This window comes from Centropristis striata, chromosome 10 (genome assembly GCF_030273125.1).
Source record: "Centropristis striata isolate RG_2023a ecotype Rhode Island chromosome 10, C.striata_1.0, whole genome shotgun sequence".
In the NCBI taxonomy this organism is placed as follows: Eukaryota; Metazoa; Chordata; class Actinopteri; order Perciformes; family Serranidae; genus Centropristis; species Centropristis striata.
Window position 1 is genome coordinate 3,570,733 of NC_081526.1, and position 10,000 is coordinate 3,580,732.

The 10,000-nt window shown below is 38.3% G+C and overlaps 1 protein-coding gene across 10 annotated transcripts in view; it reads left to right on the top strand.

The window, feature by feature from the left end:
- Positions 1-10,000, top strand: part of map2 (microtubule-associated protein 2) — a 165,080-nt gene that overhangs the window by 99,861 nt on the left and 55,219 nt on the right. The window contains exon 1 of one of the 10 annotated variants that reach the window (XM_059342269.1): positions 6,543-6,653. The exons of 8 other annotated variants lie outside the window; for them this stretch is intronic. The gene's annotated coding sequence lies outside the window, so the exon portion shown is untranslated. Of the gene's footprint in view, positions 1-6,542; positions 6,654-10,000 lie in introns of those variants that run through there. One more of the 10 variants, XM_059342268.1, reaches the window with a different exon arrangement.

A 10,000-nucleotide genomic window follows, 5' to 3' on the forward strand; every position in this document is an offset into this window, starting at 1 on the left:
TTTATTCTCTTCTGTGCCAAAGAACAGTTACGAAACTCATCTGAAGCCTTTTATCTTTAGTATTATTTACTGTTTATTTTATACATTATTTTCTATGTTTTATATAATGCTGGCTACACGGTGGTGTAGTGGTTTATGAATAATTCACACTGTAAATCCAACTTGTTGTTTCAACTTAAATATTTGAGTGTTGATGCTGCGAAAAAATGTTTATGTCAAGACAACAAAGACAATGGAGTTAACTCTAATGAATCTTGCTATTTGACTCAATAGTTTAGGTTAAAATGACATTTTGCACAAATCTTTGTTGTATTGAAAAGGAAAAATTAGTTATAATAATAACAAACAAGCAACATTGGGTTTTACAGTGCATGCCAATTATGACAAAGTTTCACACATCTCTAATATGAGAAAATTATGAGGTGATTTTATATCCAAAAGGTCAAAAGTCAACTTAATTGACATCGTAATATCCTGCAAAAACACTTCCTGGCCATTATATAGCATGACACCTAATTGACCATATTGATTGTGAAACATATTCCACATTTGGTCGGATACTGAATTGGTGACACTTATCTTGGTTGTCGCTTTTTTCGTCTTACCAAACCTGCTAATTATCTCGACCACACTTTGTTAAAGCTGAGACTCTATGTCCAGAGCTCTTGTCATATTGCTTCAATGGCTGGCACTCTAATGGAAAAAAAGAGAGTCTACTGTACATTTTTAGCCAGTGAGCCAAGATAATTAGCAACTGCCAAGGCTTCATTATGTTCCTCTGGGTCATTATTAGCACATATCAAAGATATGAGAGCTGTAAACAGCCTCCCTCCAACTTCAAAGTAAAGGCTTGAAACTGATGTTAACACAAAAAATAACAGTATTTTTCTCTCTGAGTGGGAATTTACTGTAAGTTTTAGCTCAGTTTTTAGAACTGTGCATTCACTCCCATCTCATGGTCCTCATTAGAAACTTAGATAGGATATAAATTCTTTCAATGCATCATTTGTCTCCAATTTTGTTCACCGAAAAAAAAGTGACAAGCCTGCATCAAATGTGACATTCATCAGAGATCATGATCAGAAGATTAAGTAAGAACTTGACCAGCAAATGTATTTATTAATCTATTTTTCACCTCAATATCTAATAACATACGTTAATATGTTTCCATCATTTTTCCCGCCATTTTATTCCGCCTTTTTATTCCCGCCCTTTTTATTCCCGCCAATTTATTCCGCCCTTTTATTCCCGCCAATTTATTCCGCCATTTTTATTGCCGCCATTTTTTCCCGCCATTTTTTTGTTTTGTTTTTTTTTTGCATTGTTTCTAATGGTTTATGTAACAGATGTGAGTTTTCAGCAGATAACTAGCAAAAACATGACATTGAGCCACATTCCTCCAATGCTAATAGCATTAGAACATGTAGTTATGTAACAAAGTTTATTAAAACAAAAAAAATTGCATAATAACATTACATGATAACTCCTAAAACATTTTACTTACAATAAACTCAAATGATGCTACTTCCTGTTAATCATGTGACTTATGGAAGGTCCCAACTATTTCAAAGGGGGGGGCCAAAACCTGGACACAAGGAATTGCTGATGAGAAAACAATACACTGTAGTTAAATATTGATAAAAATGAACAAGTTAGAAAATGAATGTTGCCACACACAGGAAGACAAACCCTCCCCTCTCCTCCAGCTTTTACAGACAATAATATGCATTAATGATAATGATCAGTGTATGTTTTCTAATCATCTGCATGGAAATGACACGTCGTCTCAGCAGCTGTGTTTGTCTGCAGAGCATCTTGTCAGCACACATTAGCGTAGCTCCAGAGCGGGGCTGGGCGGGGGTAAGTGGGGCGGGATGGGTGACAGAAGGGCTGATGCTGGCACTCGGTGAACCTTCTCTCCCCGTGAAAAGCTCTTCAGACACAACAAGAACTGTTGAAGCACGAAATTGCCCTCTTGACTTTCCTTTCAAACAAAGTTGAAAAAGCCAGTGAGCCATGCTGGAAGTGGTCAAGAGAAAGACATGGAGCGAGGGAGACAGAAAGAAAACCGAGTGAGTTAATAGAAATAGAAGAATGTAAAAGGGTTGTTGAGTTTATTCTGGAAAGTGGTTTGGCTTGCATAAATCAAGATAGCCCTTGTGTTATATTAGGGATATTGCATTGACTGATGTCACTTAGCTGACGCAAGTAACTGGGCATAGTGACAAGAAGCTTGGACAAGATTTTCTTATGTTAAAGTCCTGCCATCTCATCAGCTAAATCAGAATGTTTGGCTGCAGCAAAGATGAGATTTGACCAAATGAATCTCTGGTGTGAAGTATGGACACAAACAAAAAGAGGCATATCCAAAGCTTGAGGGTGTCTGGAACACGACTTTGCTATTTGTAAAACACAGTTTGACACCCTCTATTTTAAGAGCCTCAATTTGGATAAGGAAAAAAAGATACAAAAACCTCAGGAAAAGCAAGAGAGGAGGGACTATCCTTCTAAGGATGAGAAAGATGCAACAAAATGTAGTAAGTGTTAAGGGTAATAGGTTTTATAAAAGTTGATTATGTGATCAATTACAGCTTTTCAATTAAAGGGACTAGCCTAGGGGTCCGGACTCATCTTACTGCCCCACTTTTAGTACCAAAAAAGAAGGATACTAATTGAAAAACACTATTACTCTGGGCTGACCCGAATGCTTCATACCTTTGATTGTTACCATGGCCATCAACTTCCAAATCACTGTTAGAGTTTTTTGTATAATACAGTGATGGAGCTCCATCCGTCCATTTTTACGTCCACTTGACCAAATCCGGCCAGCAGACAATAACTTAACAATCATAAAATCAAACAAGTCAAAACTGGAATGAACAATTGTGCTTTATTGTAACGAAAAAGACCTGATTGTGCCAAAATAAGTTGAAATTAATATAACAAAAGAAGGCCTATCTAAACTACCTGTGAAGAAAACAAACAAACAAAAGGCCAAACTAACTTCTCTAACAAAAGAACCTCTCCAAAACAATACAATGGTGGCACAACCAATACACCCAGTGGAGTAACAGAAAGTCAACTACATGTTTGGAGTGTATAGAGTTCCCCAACTTAACCTAGTCCCAACCTTCCACCACATAACATTTTCATTAAACAAAGACAGCAAATGCATCAAAATCAAGAGAGAATGAAGGCCCGAGATGTTCTCCATGACAACATGAGAAGCATCCGAAGGAGAACTGACTATCACAACAAGGGTAAAACTAGAAAACTTTTTTTAAAAGTGTTACGTCCCCTCTTAAAAATAATAATGACAGCAACACAACAACCAAAAAGTACAGGAGTCAAAGTAGGGTGTAAATTAAATGAGTTTATTTAACAGTGCTTCAACCAAATATGTGCAAATAAGGTTCACAGAAGGGTGGGAGGAATGGGAAGAGGTGGTGGGGCCAAATAATTCAAATTAGTAAAACAAAACAAGGCCTGACTAAACAACAAAACAAACTCATAAAACAAGGACCTAACTGACTTATCTACAAATAATGTTTATGAATTAATACATGTGTGGCACCAACCAATAACCCTAGTGTGTCTAACAGAAATTATCCATGTGATGCAATGTAGGGTACATAACTTACCTAACGCCCCAATCTCACCACCACAAAAAGTGAGAAAATGAATCAAAGAGCATGTCCTTTTCGTTTTCTTTATTATCAGACATCAGAATAAACTGCCTAGGTACAGCAGGAAAACACTTTTCCAATCTTAAGGTCTGATGAAAAAAGAGATGTCCTGGTCCAATAAAGCCCTGAGTTTTTCTCTCTGTGTCAGTTTGATTTAACCTTTCTCTAAACCAGAATTGTAACAGCCCACACTTCAACGTATAGTGCACGTTTTTCGTACATGCGCACGCTGCTAGGTCTACTTTTAACACACAGAAACACACATAACCAGCCCTCTGGCACGTAATAAAAGACAGATCAAAATCTGATCCGATCTGATGATGACAGTGAATTTCTCTGGTTGCAGCTGCACCACGATCTGACTGTGTCAAGTTTTTTGTTCCATTCTCCTTAAAGCTTCACATCAGAGTTCTTCAGACTTGTAGATTTTGGTCATTTTCCCTTGGTTTTCCATTCTATTCTACCATAAGTTATCAAGGAGGCTACGTAGGCTGCAACCAGCTCTGGCAACCAACATTTTATGGAGCAGCTGCATGTTGAAGCTTTGAATAATCGATGTTGATTCTCACTAAAGCTTTACAGCCACAAAAGGGTATTCAGGAAGGCCCAGGTATTATTATACTTTTTATTAGGAAGCTGCTACAGAAAACACCAACAAATGAAAGTCCTCGATTTGTTGTATGAGAGCTTAGTTCCTCCAGCAGGAACCGTCCAGGTGAGAGTTAATCCTTGTAGTCATGTGGAACAATGCTCACTCCATCAATCCATTCGGGTCACTGAAAGGTCTTCACGGGTAATGATGCATCAGTTTCTTTTCCCATAGTCTCCACTAGTAAAACCTATTAAGGAACTCTTGTGTTGCCACTATCTCATAAGCAGATGTTTGACCTTGTTACAGTGAACGGCTGCTGTCAGACTGAAGGTATATGTGCCACTACAGGAGAGTTTAAGGGGGCATATTATAATAAAATTCCCTTCTTCAGTGCTTGTGCACATTCATTTGGGTACATGGAGCGCCTACTAATCCACAAACTGTGAAACAAGACAACCCACTCAGTTTTTTGTGGGCTGCCTGGATCAGAAAACATGTGCTTCAACAGTCCGTTGAGGTTTGGCTGCTCTTCCTATGTCGTATGCAGGCTCTTTAGAATACACCACCCCCGATCTGAGTATCTCCACCTACGACTGTTAAATAAAGGCTGAGACGCGCTCTGTGGAGCCGTGATGTTGAAGGGTGACAGCAGATGGCGCTATAAATAAAGGTTTTCTTCGGTTGCATCCAAGAGTGCACAAAACAGTCGATATGGCAAAATAGCAGCAAATATTAAAGTGCTTGTTTTTATGTTTCGTATAAAATATTCCAGCTCTGACGCCTCAGTGAAACAAATCAATCACCTCCAACTTCTTTGACTGTGGGTCAGCTATTTAGTCTTTCGGCAAGTGCAAAACAACTTTTACTGTGTTGTAACCAGGCGGCAACCTCCGGGTCTGAGCAGGGAGGCAAACCAGGAAGTGCCTTAAGCTGCATTCTACCAAAAATTCCAGCAGGGGACGCTAAATTTGGCTGCAAAAGCATTTTTGTCCATTCATTTCAATGCAAAATGAGAAAACTTCTCACTTGATTTATTAGCTCAGAAATGTTTTTCAGGACAACACTATGGTCTCAATCACTAGTAAAAAATCTTCTTCAAGACAATCTGATGTTAATAGTGTAAATAATGGCCCCATTTAGAAGAAAATAGAAGATAAAGAATCGTATGATATGGGGCGGGGCTACCTTTGATTGACAGGTCACTAACAAGGCGAGCCGTCATCAGGAGAGAAGCAGAACAATGCGTATCCATGGCAACGTGTCAATAAACTTATACATAACATTATATAGATATATCTTTCTTTAGCCATCTTGTGAAATGGTGTACCATATTTTTCTCACAAGCCAATCAGAGCAGAGTGGGTTTTTTGGGGGATATAATTTAAAGAGAAAGGAGCTAAAACAGCATTTCAGACAGAAGGTGAATACAGGTAATACTCAGACAGAGCTTATAAAAAAATAATGTGTTCTTTGAACATTGAAGCTTCTAAAAATGTTATAATGAACACCCAAAAATACAAGTATGAACTTGAAAACATGAACTTGAAAATGAATGAATGTGAGCTTTGCCAAAAAAGACAGATGTGAAATCAATGGGACTATGTGCCATGGCCAACTTGGTAGAATGATTAAACATGCACTCTGTACAAGGACTCTGCCATTTCCATTATGAAGATCCTTTAATTATCAGATACTGAGTCATAATTACAAGAAAACATAGCAGAATTATATGACATAAAATATGTGTGTTTTGTCTCGGGTCCTGTCGTCTTTTGTCTCGTCTTTTTCATTTACAGATCCAAAATTTATAGCAGTAGATATTATATTTTAGCTCAGCTTGTGGTGTGATGGATGTGATTGTGCTCTGAAATGCAGAATGTGTCCAGTATGTAATTGTTTTTTTGTTTCAGTTGTGCAATTAACTCTGATTTATGTCATATTTTGCAATAAAATGTTGTTTTTTTAACGTTCAGCCACATCTCAGCCATCTTTTTCCCCTTGTTAATATTGGAGGCTGCAGACCGAGAGGCTGGAACAACCGCTGCATGTTGCTGGCATGTGAATTACATTGGGACCCAAATCAGTGGCCCACCAGCCCGTTGCCATGGCAACCGCTTGCGCTTTACACATTTTCGGGTGCCGGCTGGTGTCAAACCAAACGGCACTCCTGCTCTCTCCGTGCCCTCTCGCTCCTGCTGTGTGTGTGAATGTGTGTGTGTAAATGTGTGTGTGTGTGTCTTTGTGCATATGTGTGTGTGTGTGTGTGTGTGTGTGTGTGCGTCTGTCTGGCTGTGTGTTGCGTTGACTCAGGGCTTCCAGTCGTAGTCTCAGCTCAGAGAGGGAGCGTGCTCCGCTTCAGTCTGTCTGTCATACAGGTAATACGTGCTTTTGCTTCATTGGGATGGCGTGTGTGTGTGTGTGCGCGTGCGCATGCATGTGTGTGTGTGTGTGTGTGCGTGCTGCTACTGTTGATTGTAGATGCAGATACTCAGATATGATGCAGCTTTTTTTTGCATATCTAATCAGCTGTTTGTGCATGTGGGTTATTCTTTTTTCCGTCAAAGCCAATAAAAGGCGGTTTGCTGCTGCGTCTCATTTGACATCACGTCTGTCAGAGAAACGCTGAGACGACCCGACCAGTTGTTGCTAGTTGTCCTCAGAGCCAGCTGGCTTTGTGAATGGGACAAGGTTATTGTTGTTTTTTTATTACTATTGCTTTGTGAATATGCATTTCTGTGGATTTGTTTTTTGGAAGACTAAAAGCCCACGATGCCTCATTCAGCCCCAGTGTCCTCTCTGCTGATTTAGATTTTGTCCCTTTAAGTGAGTGTCTGCATGGTGGACAGACTGCATATTGTGTCCCAAGGCATATGCATGAAGCCTCTGAAGAGGAACAAGGGAGTAAACCAGACAGGCTCCTTTTTTTTGCTGCATTATGTTTGTCATTTCTAAAGTTGAATACATGATACAGTCATGGAAAAAATGATCAGACCACCCTTGTTTTCTTCAGTTTCTTGTTCATTTTAATGCCTGGTACAACTAAAGGTACATTTGTTTGGATAAATATAAAAATAACAACAAAAATAGCTGATAAGAGTTTAATTTAAGAGCTGATATCTCGACATTTTCCATGGTTTTATTGACAATAATTAAAATCGTTATCAAGAAAACCATGGAAAATGTCTCGATATCAGCTGTTAAATTAAACTCTTATCAGCTATTTTTGTTGTTATCATTATATTTTATATTGTTTAGCATTAGAATAAACAAGAAATTGAAGAAAACAATGGTTCTAATAAATCTTTCCATGAATGTATAGGCCTATATAATTTCAATTGACTAATTTGTGAATAAAATAATCCAGCAAAGGCTGAATTACAAATCAAATCAAATCAAATCAAAATCAAATCAATCAAAATTACTTTATTTATCCCGAGGGGAAATTCACTTAGTCTGGTAGAATCTCTGGAAGAATCAGTCAGACTAGGATTCAAAAACTAAACTTTAAATGAAGGCTGATATGAATGACTAAATATTTTAAATTCCTAAAACATTGATTAAAATTGTGACTGATTTCAGCTGTCAGACTGTCTGGAACCTCATATTAAGTGAGTCATAGTTAGTCATCAACTAGATGTTTCAGTCTCAAACCAAAATCCATCTTGTCTTAAAAAGAAAAAGATCCTTTGTGAGTCATATATTTCACTTTTTTTTACTGTCTCAACGGTGGAAATTTCACCAACAGTCCCTAGAGGAGGCGGGCTCAGCTCCTCCTGAAAATGGCATCATCTCATTTCTCCTCATCCTCCCGTTTCCTCCTCCTCCCCCCCACTGAGCCCCACTATTGTCTCCAGTTACATAAGTGTGCACTGGCTGGTTAGCTCCTTGTTCCCCAGCCCTCATACTGTACCTCCTCGCCTGCAGCTGCTCACCAATATCGTGTATTTTTTTCATACTGATTATATAGCTTTGCCTCACTTTTCTATGCTAGAGCACGGGGCGAAGAAAAATACAACTATTAAACTGTGGAGCAGATGCAAATCACAGGCCGCACATCAAGCTGTAACAAGCTGCCATGTACGTGAGGTTATTGATACTATAATACTATTATAGTATAATAAAGTGTTTTCTGGCTTTCACAGATGTATGTTGGCCGTTCAATTAGGCCTAGTAAGTAAGTAAGTAAATATATTTATATAGCACCTTTCACAGACAGAAGTCACAAAGTGCTTCACATAAAAATCATACACATAACATAAAAATGTACATACAAGTTTTAAAAGACCAAAACAACAGCAATTTAAACAACCATAGCAGTCCCGAAACAATAAATCAAAAGCCTGAACAAATAAAAATGTCTTCAGTTGGCTTCTAAAAGTGACAACAGAATCTATAGGTTTGTCCCCATAACATATTTATTTAGGACGATATTTTTTCCCAGAAACTATCACGATAAAGGATCGTAGGTATCGTTGAGTTCATCCTTTTCCACAGCAATGAGTTTTTAAATCTCAAGAATATTAAACATTGGAAATTGAAATGGGAAAAAAATAAATATTAAAACATCCTAGATAAATAAAACATAAATAAATAAACTGCAATCAAAACAAATAAAATAGACTCTTGGGCTCTGTTAACAGAAACTGCACTGAGATAAATATTATATTATTATATATTATAAATAATGTATAAACAACTGTTTCAGAGATTTTTTTTGGCAATTCCTACTGCCTGTCAAACATTTGCAGTATTACTGAAATAGCACAAAAAGTCTATGTTATAATGCGTCCACTGTAAGAGGCGTGGCTCCTTTAAGAGGCGAGACAGTCAGTGCTAACAGGCTAACAGTTAGCTCTGTAGCAGTACAGTGTGTATGTGCTAACAGGCTAACGGTTAGCTCTGTAGCAGTACAGTGTGTATGTGCTAACAGGCTAACAGTTAGCTCTGTAGCAGTACAGTGTGTATGTGCTAACAGGCTAACAGTTAGCTCTGTAGCAGTACAGTGTGTATGTGCTGCTGCTGCAGGAGGTGTTCACTTAGCGACCTCCGTTTGTTTACAACAAGCACCAGACACTCTGTGCACAGTTAGCGATGCTGGTAAATTTATGATCAGCGGTGGAAAACACATGTATAGTTAGCATGCCGGTTTGTTTACAAACATATTTATGACCTGGCATTGGCGAAGGTCTGCACCATTCTAGTTTAACAATAGCCTCTGTATCTGTTTATTTCTTGCTTTAAGAAATTTAGAGACACCAATACACATGGTACAAGAACACACCTGAAGAATGTTGTGATATTTTTTATGCTGTGCATTAGTTTGAAGAAAAGCAAGTCATTCCCATGGGCTGGGACTCTGTTGAGCTCTAACACAGCAGTAATATTTAGTCAGATCTTCAGGTACAGGTGCTCAATTTAAAGGTGTTATCTCACTTATAAAACTGAACAATTCACACAAATCTGCAGGGTTATCTAAACCAAGGTCTCAGCTTTATTTATTCATTTATTTATTTATTTATTATCTGATGTCACAGCCACTGATTGTGTTTGACGTTGGATCCTTTCAGCTGTATTTTCCACTACGGGAAGAAAAAGGGTTTTTGCCTTGAAGCGGTGACGAGACGGTGCTACATGTATATTGCACTTTGCTATTGAAAATGGGAAATGGCTGCTTTGAGTTGGTGAGTGGGCTGTGTTAAGTGTCCCCGGAAGAGGTGTGTAT